Here is a 12,949-nt window from a genome sequence, read left to right as displayed (position 1 = left end):
GTGCCAACATCACCAAGAACATGGAGAATAGGAAGAAGAAAGAAGGAGGACAGGGCACGCCCAAATCTCTCCATCTTAGAACCTCTGACCCCCATGTACAAACCTTAGACCCCCCTGTACAAGGCCTAAAACCCCCCTGTACAGCACTAAAAAATTCTACCATTCACCTTGTGACTACTTCTATTATAATATCTAAACTTTTGTGATTTCTTGTTCTTCCTGCAAGGTTGGTAAATTGTTCCATGGGTCAAGCTCAAGACCACAGGGGTCCCTGGCCGCCTGCCAGGGTCTCAGAGGCCTCTGCCCTGAGCCCAGAACATCCAAGAGTGTCTGAGGGACACCTTGGGTTCCGACATTAAAGTACTTAATTTATTTGTATCACTTGTTTAATTAGTTTGTTTGTTTTCATCTTACCCCTTTTCTGTGTTTCAGCTATTTTGTTTGAAGTTTTTTCACTTCATGAATAAAGCTAAAATTTTGAGTCGGGGTCTGTCTGGACAGGATGTCAGAGGTAGTCAAGAGTCCTAAAATGATACGGTTTTGGTTAAGAGAAGTAACTTGAAAACAACATCAGTTCCCTTCTGGTGATAGATAATGATGTAGCTGGACTCTCAGCTGGTGTAGGGAATTGGTGATAAAGAACATCTGCTGTTGACTGTGCCAGGTAATTGTAGGCTTTAACTTGGAGTAGTACAGTAGCTGTTCACATCATTGTTGCTTCCAGAGTGGATTACCTTGGGATTTTTTTTTGTGTGCTTGTCCTTGGAAACTGTAGCCAGACCAGAAATGGCACCCTGTGTGCTTGGCAACAGTGTTGATAATCAAGTGTGTATCTGCACAGCACCTTTCACAGCAGCTGCCTCTTCATTTGCAAAGGGACAATTTATGGTCTGGGTTTCAGCTCGTGAAGCTGTAGATGGTGCAGAGCCTGTGCAGCAGGAAGCCTTTTTCTCCTGCTTTGACAGCCACAATGGACAGCAGCAGCCTCACTGGCAAAGCTTTCCAGTGGAGTGCTCCTGGTTCTGATGGATCCACACCGGAACCTACTGACTCCTCATGTTATTCTGCAGTGTCTCTTTCTTTTGGGCAATGGTGTAATTATTGTGGGAGTCAGATACTAATCCTGATTTTTAGAACTCATGAACCTCCCAAGTTATCCCTGGATATAAAGGCGCTCTGAAAAACACTTAGACTGTCATACAGTAAAATATGAAGTCTCAGAACAAAATGAATCTTGAGTCACATTGTGTGAATTTAGTGTTCTCCTTTTCTTGTGGACCCAGCAGTGTTTATTTTAACCCTAAACAGAAACACACTGTGATACAGGCAATCTACCTGTTGTTATGCAAAGACAATACAATTTATTTTCAAGGTGTCTACAATTTTGCAGGTAGCAGTGTGGATGCAGCATTTTATTAGGTCCATCTAATGATGGAGAATTGCTAGTTAGCTTCCTTACTAAATTTCTTACACCTGAAGAACCAGAAGGAATGTGTTAAAGTGGTTTGTCCTCGTGAAATGAACTGGTGAAGTGAAATGTTCCCTTGCTAACATTCTTTTGACCAGGACCTACCTCAGGAATTGTGGCTGTTTTGTTTGAATGTCTTGATCAGCAATGGCTTGCAGGATTAGCTGATCACAGTTCAGTCCTAACAATAATTCATAAAGAAACACTATGAACCAGGAGATCTAGTTACTGAATTTTGTTGCTGCATTTTTTTCCTTTATAGTGTATAAAATTTGGATACCAGGGTGGTCATGCTAGAGCACATTACACAGGATTGAGACCAGATGGTTCTGGAATGTCTCCAGTTAGGGAGACTCCTCAACCTCTCTGTTCAATCTGTTCCAGTGCTCAGTCACCCACACAGTAAAGTTCTTCCTCATATTCAGGTGGAACTCTGTGCATCAGTTTCTGCCCGTTGCCTCCTGTCCTATTGCTCAGTACCACTGAGCAGAGCCTGGCTCCATCCTCCTGGCACCTCCCTTCAGATACTCACAGACATTGATGAGTTCTCCTCTCAGTGCCTCTTCTCGAGGCTGAACAGGCCCAGCTCCCTCAGCCTTTCCTCATTAGAGAGATGCTCCAGTGCCTCAATCCTCTTTGTTACCCTCCACTGGAGCCACTCCAGGGGCTCCATGTCTCTCTTGTCCTGAGGAGCCCAGGACTGGACTCAGCACTCCAGATGTGCCTCAGCAGGGCTGGGCAGAGGGGCAGGATCACCTCCCTTGAGCTGCTGGCAGTGCTCTTCCTAATGCAGCCCAGGATTCCATTGGCCTTCTTGGCCACAAGGACACACTGCTGGCTCATGGATGGCTTGTTGCTCACCAGGACCCCCAGGTCCTTCTCCACAGAGCTGCTTTCCAGCAGTCAGCCCCCAGCCTGTGCTGGTGCCCAGGGTTATTTCTCCCCAGGTGCAGGATCCTGCATTTCTTTTTGTGAAATTTCAGAAGGTTCCTCCCTGCCCATCTCTCCAGCCTGCTGAAGTCCTCCCAAAGGGCTGTGCAGCACTCTGGGCTATCGGCCACTCCTCCCAACTTTGTGTCATCAGTGAACTGCTGAGGAGGCATCTGCCCCTTCATCCAGGTCACTGAGGAACAAGTTAAACAATACTGCACCCACTACTGTCAATCTGCAAGTTCTCGCGTGTTCCCAGATGCCTGGGTGTCAAAGCCCTGTTATAGAAAACTTTCTCCCTCCAAAGACTAGAACTGGGTCACAAAGATGTGAGAAACAGAGTCTCAGAAAGTAACAATCAACTCGTCATTCACTGGTTCATTTATGCCACACACCTCCCTGAATACACCCCTTAGAGTCAGTGTTAGGAATGGTGCTATTTATATTGTGTTTGGATACAATCTTAGCAGAGGGCTCACCTTATTTTGGGTTGGACTCGATGATCTTTAAGGTCTCTTCCAACCTAATCATTCTGTGAATTCTGTGAATTATTCCAGCTGTCTTACGGCTTTTCCAATTGAGGACACTGGCACAGTTGCCATCAGAAACAGGGATATCCTTTTATTTATGTCCATTCTGGAACTAGGAGTCTGGAATAGTTAGGGTTAGAACTGGGCTAGGGTTAACATCCTCTCTGGAGTTAGGCCACTGAATGCTGCAATACCTCGCCAAGTAAAAAGGTGACATGAGCCCACTCCCACCTGATCCTTATTTTCTGCTTCAGAGAGTAATTTGTGGTAGAATCGCTGTAATTGCTCATGTCTTTCTAAGATCTGAATATTGCAGGTTACAGACGACTGGCTTTCCTTCTGTGGCATTTAAGAATAATACTGTTTAGTTCTTTCTGAAACGACGCCCTTAAAGGACTGTTTTCTTTCAGGCAAGTGTCAGTCTGAAATGCATGTGCCTGCCACAGGATGGCAGCAATCCGTCACCACTGAAGCATCGCTCAGTTCGAGTGTTGCATCTCAAGATGTAGCCAAAGATGAGCTATTCACACTCGATCGCTTTGTGAAGGTGGTATGACAAGCACAGGAAAGGCTTTGTGTACACATACTCATTATTAATTTAAGCCATGGTTTACAACGTTTGTTACAATGTGATAATTTGCTCAGCTACAAAATCTGGCCCTAGGGATGAGTTCTGAATTCTTTCTCATATAGCAGTTGGTATGGGAGTTCATTCTGTGGAGGGTTAAATACTCAGGGTAAGGTAAGTAATCTCTTTTTAATGCTCCCCAGTAAGTACATATTTCCTACCAATATCTGAGGGGTTTTCACCTTTAGGCCTGTGTTTCCTCTTCCTGAGGCCATCTGAACTATACATTGCTACAGTGTGATGCCCATCTGCAATATACCTTCTCTTTCCCTGGAATTCAGGGCCTCTTTGAAGACATTCAGTGCCTGGAGCCAGTAATTACTATTTTCATTGTATGCACAGCTACTTACAGTGAGTTTGCTGTCATCTCTTCTAAAACAATAAATTAATTAAAAAAAAATATGAACTTTTATATCCATGCATCTTGAAGTCACTTGTAGCAGTCCTTGGCTGGTTCTGTCATCAGTGACTTGGCCCAGCACTGACTGGTAAAAGCAAGATTCTGTGAAAGCTGAGGGGGCTTTATAGCTGTTACTATGTAAAGGATCTTGTGAAATTAAATTATTCTCGAAGCCTTACTTTGTGAAAGCTGAGCCTTTCTATTAGAGAATGCAGTTTTAAACATCAAAAAAGTGCAGGGGCAAAATAGGATTTGTAGCCAGCAAGTTCTCTGCCCATGTTGCCTCCAGCCAGGGATATACATCTCCCTGTCCAGCACCCTGCAGTCCCTCTCACCCCTAAGCCCAATAATGACTACAGACATGAGCCATGCTAATGGTGCTTCTGCAGAGGTATCTCAGCTGCTCGCAGAACCAGAGCTACCCTATGCCTAGGGAGCACTAGAGACTAGAAACTCCTCCAGCAGGGCATAAAGCCAGGGATGAGTCAGTCTGCATGGTGGCTGATGTGAAAGGGTGTGTGAGGAAGACAAGTGAGAGGGAGAAAGCCCTTGACTTCAGGGGAGCAGACTTTGGCTCCTTCAGGCAGCTTGAGACGGGGTGCTCAGCTTCACCATGACAGAGGTAACAAAGTAAAAATGTAAGCGGAAGGCAAAACTTTATCAGAAATCAGGCAACCCCCGACAGGAAGAAATGATGATGTCTGGCTCCAGATCAGAAGGCTTTGGAATGCTGAACACTTGATTTATTAAAACTATATTATATTACATTAATATACTGTTTAAAGAGATACTATACTATACTTACTTCTTAACTTACTATATCTATCTAACAAAACCCATGACTCTGCTGAGAGTCCCGAGACACAGCTGGATTCAATTGGTCCATGAATCCAAACAACCTTCACCAGAATCCAATCAAGCAATGACCTTGGGTAAACAATCTCCATACCACATTCCATGTGGGACAAACACAGGAGCAGATAAGAATTATTTTCTCTTGTTTTCTCTGAGACTTCTCATTGCCTTTCCCAGTAAATCCTTGGGAAAAAGTTGTGCCTTGCTTTTCTCTGTAAAGAGAAATGAGGTGACAAATCTTAGCTTCACAATGAGCAACAAAAGGATGCTATAAATGTCAACTGTCTTGAATATAAAAATATTATTATAATATTCTCATAATAATAGGAGAAAATAATAATAATAATAATAATAATAATAATAATAATAATAATAATAATAATAATAATAATAATAATAATAATAAATTATCATATTACTCGGTACGGAGAGCCCAGTACCAGAGAAGGCATGGGACTTTCTCAAGGCTGTTAATAGCACTCTGACAGGTAGGCTTTCCTGGCTGCTTCTGCTAGTCCACATGGCAGTGCATCAGTTGCTGTTCCAGAGCAATAAAATAAAATATGCTTGTTTTTGTCAATTCTTTTCCTTGCATAGATGATGGAAAGTGCCCTGAGAGTCTTTGCCCAGCTGTTTGATGCCATGTCCCTTTTGGGCCTGAAAAGTCATTTTCAGGTATTTGAAGGAATATATCCTGAGACAGTATAATACTAGGATGACACATTTTTATATCACCAGTGCCAATAATGCGAGGCTGTGCCAGGAATAGTACTGAGAGAAGAAAGACTTGTGCTCCTCTTTACTGCAGAACCACTTTTCTCATGGTGTGGGAGACATACTCCTTCCAGTGTTGGCTGCATGTAATGGGGGTAAGTTGGGGCACATCCAAATCTAAAGTGATAAAAATCATACTCTTTGGTGATGGGTGTGAACGTGCTTAGAGTCAAAAAACAAAACATGTGGAAAGCCCTGAGAGAAGTAGGAAATGCACAACTGAGATTTACCGTCATTGTCAGGCCAGAGGTGGGATCAAGGATCTATTTAACAAAGCATATCTCCTCATCCCTAAGATTCTAGCAGGTGTACGTAAGGAGAGGGAACAACTGAGCTATTGGCGAGATCTGTGTGATCTCATGTGGCACACAGATTATGTTATAGATATAAAGATGTAGGAGAATAATTGTGAATTAGGTGTGTTCTTTCAGAGCTCTCCACTTGCTGTCCCTGCAGAGGCAATGCAGGCTCCTGAGCTGTGTACCTCATCGTGGGGACGGCATTAAGAAGCATCTGAAAAGTGATTTCCTTCTGCTGTTCACATAGGTCAGAAGGTTTTTGTTCTTGACTAACAGCTGATGGCAGTATTGGTATTCATCCATTCTCAATCTCCTGTTGCCATCAGTTTTCATTTCCAGAAATCCTAAACAGAGTAGAAAATCTAGCATTTCTGCAGAGAACCGTCTTGTCTGCCATGCTGTGAATTACTTCCCTGGGTGTTTTCTGTGGGGAAAGAAGGAACCTCATAGAGAATGGAGACACAACCATCTGTCTATGACTGGTTGCTATTGGTTTTTGGGTTTGCCTCTGTCACTTGAAATTACACAGATGTCTTTTAGTCTGACTTTTTCTTGCTCCAAGGGGAAGTGAACATTCAGTAGTACTTCCACAATATGGATAGCTCTACCAACTCCTCTTTCAGTCAGGATGTTAGAGAATCAGTTCTTGTAGCATTTTAAAGGAAACTTCCAGTAACCTTGAGCTTTACAATTCTCCTTCTCAAGACATACTGTGTAATTGAAAGCATTATGAGAAAGCAAATATCTCTGACGTAGTATCAGAAAAGAACCTTAAAACTTCCCACAGGTTCAAGCAGGGCTCAGATCACTTGCCTGAATTGCAGCAAAGCCTTGAGACTGACAGGGATTTTGGAGTTTGCCTGGGCAAATAAAATGTCCTTTGTGAAAAGCCTTGGCACCCTAATGGTGCATAATGTCATTCAAATTTTATCCTTTATTTTTCCAGTTTGTATTGGTAAAGTGACCTGAGAACTGAGAGTGTTTTGAAAGCTCACTTCTTGTGTGCCTGTGAACAGTGATGCTCTCTGTTTTCCCTCAGCAGATACAGCCTTGGCTGACCTGCTCAAAAGATTATGAGCAAAAGTGGGCAATGTGGTGAAGTGCCCAACTCCTTGGCCGTGTCAAGCTGCAGTTTGGATGTAACTCCTCACCTCTTCTGACCTTGCTTGGTAGCATGTGCTCTTGCCCAAGTAAGCAGCCCATTTATTTATACACCAGGCAAACAGCCCTGTAAAGCTGATACTGCTTCTTTTGAAGTGCTGAAGAACTTTGCCATTCATTTACAAGATCAAAGAGACTGTAATTTTCAGGCAAGCCGCTCTGAAATCCCTACTGGAGTTGTCTGTTCCTGTTTCTCTGAGAAGTCATCTGCTTCCTTCCTTTCCCTAAACTGATCTCAGAGCAGAGTCCCTGCAAATAATATTGATATTTTAAAACTTTCCAGGGAAAGAAGAAATGGCATTTTCTCTTCTGTAGGTCTTATGTTGTGCTGAATGTATTCCTCTTGTAGAAATGCTGCAATCATTCACATGGAAAAGCTCTTTGTAGCTCCAAATGGTTTTTCAGTGGAAGTTAGTGGTACCCATTACCTTTTTGGTCAATCTTTTAATTTGAAGTTGCAGTGTCAATACCATTTTGTTATAGAGATCAACTTAGAAATGTGAAATGCTTGGAAGTTTAACAAAAAAAAACAAAATAATTTTTTTGTCTTTATTCATGTCTTGTATCAATGTTTCCCACACGGAAGGCTGACATCTATAGCCTGTCTGTACCACCATGGCACCTTGAAGACTGCTGAGATGATGGTATCTGTCTTCTGTAAGACTGTTGATCCCAGCCATGTGATGAAGACAGACAAATAACCGCTATTGTCCTTTTTTAATGTCCTTTTAAGAGAAGAGGCTCAGAAAGTTTATTAGTAATTCTCACTTGGCATTATTATAGGCTGAGAAAGCTTTACCTGAAACCTCTTATAATCCTTACATCTGAAAGTACTTCTCTGTTGCAGGTGTTGAGACTGGGGCATTGCTTCAAGTTTGCAGGGAGAAGCAAGCTGATAGTCATAGCACACCTGGGTTTTTTTCTCTAGGAAATGCTGCTGGAAAGCAGTCGGCTTCAAATAAACCCAATGAATTGAAAGAATATATTCTGATTTTGTACAGGTCCTGGGGTTTGGATGGGAATGAAAATAAATGAGTACTTCAGCTCCATTAAATCCTTATAGAAGGGACTGTAAAGGGAATCAGCCTTTCTCTACACAAAAGCCCAGGACGAGAGAGTGGGGTGGGCAGTGGTGACGAGGGGAGAGATGGCTGAATTGCTGCAACAGACACAGGCATCTGCCTGTGCTCTTGGCATCCCATCACCTGCATTGTTTGGCAAACGTGTGTGACTGCATGCAGGCTGTATCCACCTTCAAGGTAAAACCTGGAGCTCTTGCACAGGGAGTTCAAGAGGCACGAGCTGTTCCTTGCAGGTGCTGGGGCTGAATCCCAGCTGATGCTGGTGCTCAGGTGTTAGAAAGTCAGTGGAGCAGCAGTGCTGCCTCTCCTGCTCTGCCCCTGAGGTGCACTGTTTTGGAATCACCAACTGATTTTGTTTCATCTATAGGTTAACCTATCATGTATTTATCATGTTTCTAAAATATTCTTAGGGAAGCTAAAGCCTTGAAATTTGACAGAGTTTTCTGGCATTACAAAATATACAGAGTTTGTGACATTTTTCACTTTCTTTCACCAGTGTTGTTGCAAATTAGCATAAGTCTTGTCATTAGTAAATAAAAGCTTAATGGAATCAAAGTTTCTCCTTTAAAATCCCGCTGCTTGTAAGGATGTGCAGCTCCTTCCTCTCTAATAGAATGTGTACAATTTGGTTATAAAATATTGTCTCTACACAGTTTATTGGCAGAAATCTGTCTGCTATAAAATGCCAAATTAAATTCTGGGACAAAATGGAGTCCCTTCACACAACACTTGTATTTTGTGGCATAATGATGCTTCTGTTAAAACTGTTTGTGTGAAGAAATAATGTTTGTGATAAAACTTGTGGGTTTTACCATATGCCCCACATACCTGGGATTTATGCAGAATTCCTTTGGCAGTCACACAAAAGACCCAGTAGTTAAATAGTGGCAATCCAAACCTCAGTTTGCTTTTCTAGAAATTGCACTCCTGACTTCTTCCCCAAAGTTTGGAAGAAAAGCTGAAGTGGTTTGTCCAAGAATAATGGTCCCACTAACTTTCCAGAGTGTGGATGTTAGACTTAGAGTCATATATCCTGTTCAACAAGGGACCTTTACCATTGTGTAAGTATAAATACAATGTTTGGGTCTTTTTCATATATTTTTGATGTATGGAAAAGTACTAGGCTGAAGTAAACTAAATCATATAAAGGAAAGGAAATTTTTATTTTCCTCTTTCTTGGGAGCTTGGACATAAAGACTTGCTAGTACTGATATTTTAATGTATGGATCAAAGCCCAGAATAAGAGAAGAAATAAAAGGGTAATATTTAATGTTAAGCAACAACATAGGAAGTCAGGAAAAATATCTTGCTGTCCATAAAACTTTATACTCTTAAATTGATTATGTATTGTTATATAGCTTGGAAGTGATTCTCTAAACACTTGTACTGTTTTCAAGTGACCTCCTAGTAGGTGTTTTCAAGTGACCTCCTAGTAGAGCTTTCCAAGCTCTAATCTTCTTTGTGTGAATGACATTCTCAGTATTCTGGAAATGTCCATTATCTCTGTGAGTGTGTGAGATGTACAGGAACATGAACTAGGTATCAGAAGAAAAACATTTTTCTTTTTTAGGATTCTAGGAGGATGCATTCTTTCTGATTTTCAGCAGAAACTTACAGGAAGTCCATAAAGGGTAAGAGTCCATAAAGAGAAGAATCTAGCATGTCTAGGACTCCTCTGATGCAGCAGTTTTCTAAACTGGTCACTGTTATGAGCCACTCCTATTACCTGCTCCCACACCTGCTGGAAAGCAAATATTAAACATTTCATAGGAGTCTACAGGATGTAGTTTGTAATAGCAACTGGCACCTGGAAACATTGAAGAGGATTTGGCTGACGGAAGCATAATACTGGGTTAAGATTATTTATATTTTCAGTAATTTCCTCCTGTTGCGTATTCTCTTAATCCAGGATTAAATTCTAATTGTGGTTAAGTCCTTGGAAAGCTCATCACTTTGAATGGAAGTTTTAGGAAGACAACATACCTGAGGTTTAAATAGGAAGTTTCAGGGTGTGAACCTTACTACCCTGCAAATTCTGGATGTTTTATGCAAGGCAAACACAAATAATAATAATGAAGACAGAAACCTCACAGGCTGTTCTCGGACATGATGGGAAAGGTGATGCAATGAAAGCACAGTGCCCTAGGTTTTGCTCTATTTGATGCTGCCTGCACACAATCTCATATGAACATGTTAAGATAAAAGTCTGTGTTGTTTTGCTAGCTTGGATGTTGGAGCTGAGAATGCTCAGTGTCATCAAAAGCAATCAAAAAGTATCATCCAAAAGGAAACCTACACTTCAAAGTGGTCAGAATCAACCTGTGCATAATTTGACACAGCACAAGAACAGATGGAGTTAAGCAGGACGCTTGCTTTTTTCTATAATTTTAGGTGATCACCAAAACTTTAGTGAAGCCAGTGCAGCTCTGTCCAGCCACTGCCTGATCTGTGTAACCAGTAGGCACACAAATACAGTTATTGCTATTGCTAGTGATCTTCCACAGCCTATGCACTGACACTGGAATATTAAGGCATGTCAGGCTTGCTTTGTCTCAAATTGCCTTAGCCTGCCTGGAACTTTATTGTAGCTGGCTTAGCTGTGACAGAAGTTTATTTTAAATATCAGGTGGCTATTTCCTGATTTGATCATGGGATATAACCACAATTTTTGTACGGACAAGAATAGTGAGTAATTATTTTGTGTAAAGAGAAATATTTATTCCATCATCTTAATATTGCAGTGTAAAAGAAAAAAGGCCAGACCCGGTGATTGAGGGCTGCCTGTGGCAACCCAAGATGCAGGGGAGAGGAGTGCAGACATGAAAAGGATAAGAGAAGAGGACACGGGAATGTCAGTTAAGAGCTATGGACAGCTCAGCAGCAAACAATTAAATGTAAACCTTTGACACAGGTAAAACTGGTTTATAGGTAGCAGGGGAAACAGAAAAGAGGTATACAACATATGTAAGATATTTTTTATACAGGTCATTCAGACATAATGTGTAGTTGCAGACCAAATAAAAAGAAGAAGCTGTAAAGTAAGAAAGAAAATCTATCAAAAGAAGCCCTGAGCAGACTTTAGAATGAGAAGGAAGAAGTCAGCAATTTCAGCATCATGCTGCTTGGGCACTGCTGTCATGTTCCTTTCAGAAAAAAAAAAAAAAAAAGGAAAAATGATGCTCCCTGTCACCATTTCCTCCCCTGACTGAAGGCAATTACCTGAAGACTCAAGAGAAAAAGTGGAAAAGTAAGTATAAGACCAGGGAGAATTATAGGTGCCAGAAAGTATGCATTGTATTGAATAGTTATGGAAACTTTTTCCCATGTTAGTGTTCTTTATTTTCTTTTGTCATAAATGAAATATATTTGAAAGGCTTTATGCTTCTCTGTTTCTTCCTGTCTAATTCCCTAATTTGCAATAGCTGAATTTGCAATAGCTTGCTTAGCTCCTAGAATGCAACTTTAAGTTTCTTCTGACAGTAAAGTCCTGCTGATACATAAAATGCTGGAAGTTTTTGTTCTGCCTTTTCTGCAGAGAGTGATTTCTTCATATTAGTCAGTCACAGATCATTTAGTGCACCTGCCCCTGTTAGTGTATTCCAGAGCTTGGTAAGCAGAAAAACCCTTATACATTCTGCCTTTTTGAACCAACACCTAAGAAATTAAAGAACAGTTTTCATGTCTCAAAACATGTACCACTTTGAAATTGCAGGCATATGATGCAAGCCCATATTTGGGGAAAATCGATGCTCTCACTGGGCTCCCCTCTGAACTGGAGCAGTGAAGCACAGAGAGTAAAAGCACCCCAGGGACAGAACACCAGCCAGCCGCCCTGTTGAAGTGGCTTTGTTTAAACCTGCTACTGTAATGAGCTCGCCAAGGATGACTGGAAGGCTTTTAATACCTAGTTTTACTGTAGCAGGAGCTACAGTAACATTCTTTTAATAATAATAAAAAAAGAAATCAGTGCAACTCATGAAGACAGGTTAGAAATAAAAGAGCTCAAATCTTGTATTCCTTTGTGCCACAGAAAGGCTCCTGCCTTTTAGCCACTCTATCAGTGGTTGCCGAGAATGGCAACTCTCTATCACCTCAGAAGCAGGACTTGCCACACTTCACTTGAGACCTCTCACAAACTGATTCAGCTGCCCAAAAGGTTTTAATTTCCTTTACTATCACCTAACCTATTCAGTGTAAGTTCAGCTCAGAGCAGGGAGTTTAAATAATACGAAGCTTCAGCCACCTAAACTGCACAAAGTATTTTCCATTCTCTTCAGTCACCTTTCAACATGAAAGTAACATATATCTGAAGAAGCAAGGTAGCCTGTCTTTGTATTAGCATCAATCTAAAGAGTGTTCCTTGAGAAATAGTTCATTTAATAGTGTATATTGCAGTAATAAGCACTGACCAAGCATGTTTTCTGCTATGTAGTTTTCAATATCAGTCACAACCTATAGAACACAACACCCCAGAGAAAAATTAGCATTCAGGATTGATGAGATGAAGAATAATGTATGAAACTGAATAGGCTAAAGTCCATAGAAATCATGGCAGAAGTATGGATTTTACAATATATTCATAATGTGATGCAAGCATTTTCTTAACTGAGTTTGACAAATAACCCAACACAGGCAAAAAAATGTGGTTTAGACATTTAACTAGAGAATACATAGAGTGCAATTGTTTTCATGCTAAAATGTCACAGCAAGAGCTAACATCCAGGGTTCCACAGGCATGTTTTGAAATATAAGTGGTCAAGCATGTTTCAGTATAGGATCACTCTTCAGTTTAAATATTTCAGATGTGATTTTGTTCTACAAA

Source organism: Vidua macroura, chromosome 3, assembly GCF_024509145.1.
Source record: "Vidua macroura isolate BioBank_ID:100142 chromosome 3, ASM2450914v1, whole genome shotgun sequence".
NCBI lineage: Eukaryota > Metazoa > Chordata > Aves > Passeriformes > Viduidae > Vidua > Vidua macroura.
Note: the sequence above shows the minus strand (reverse complement) of the source record.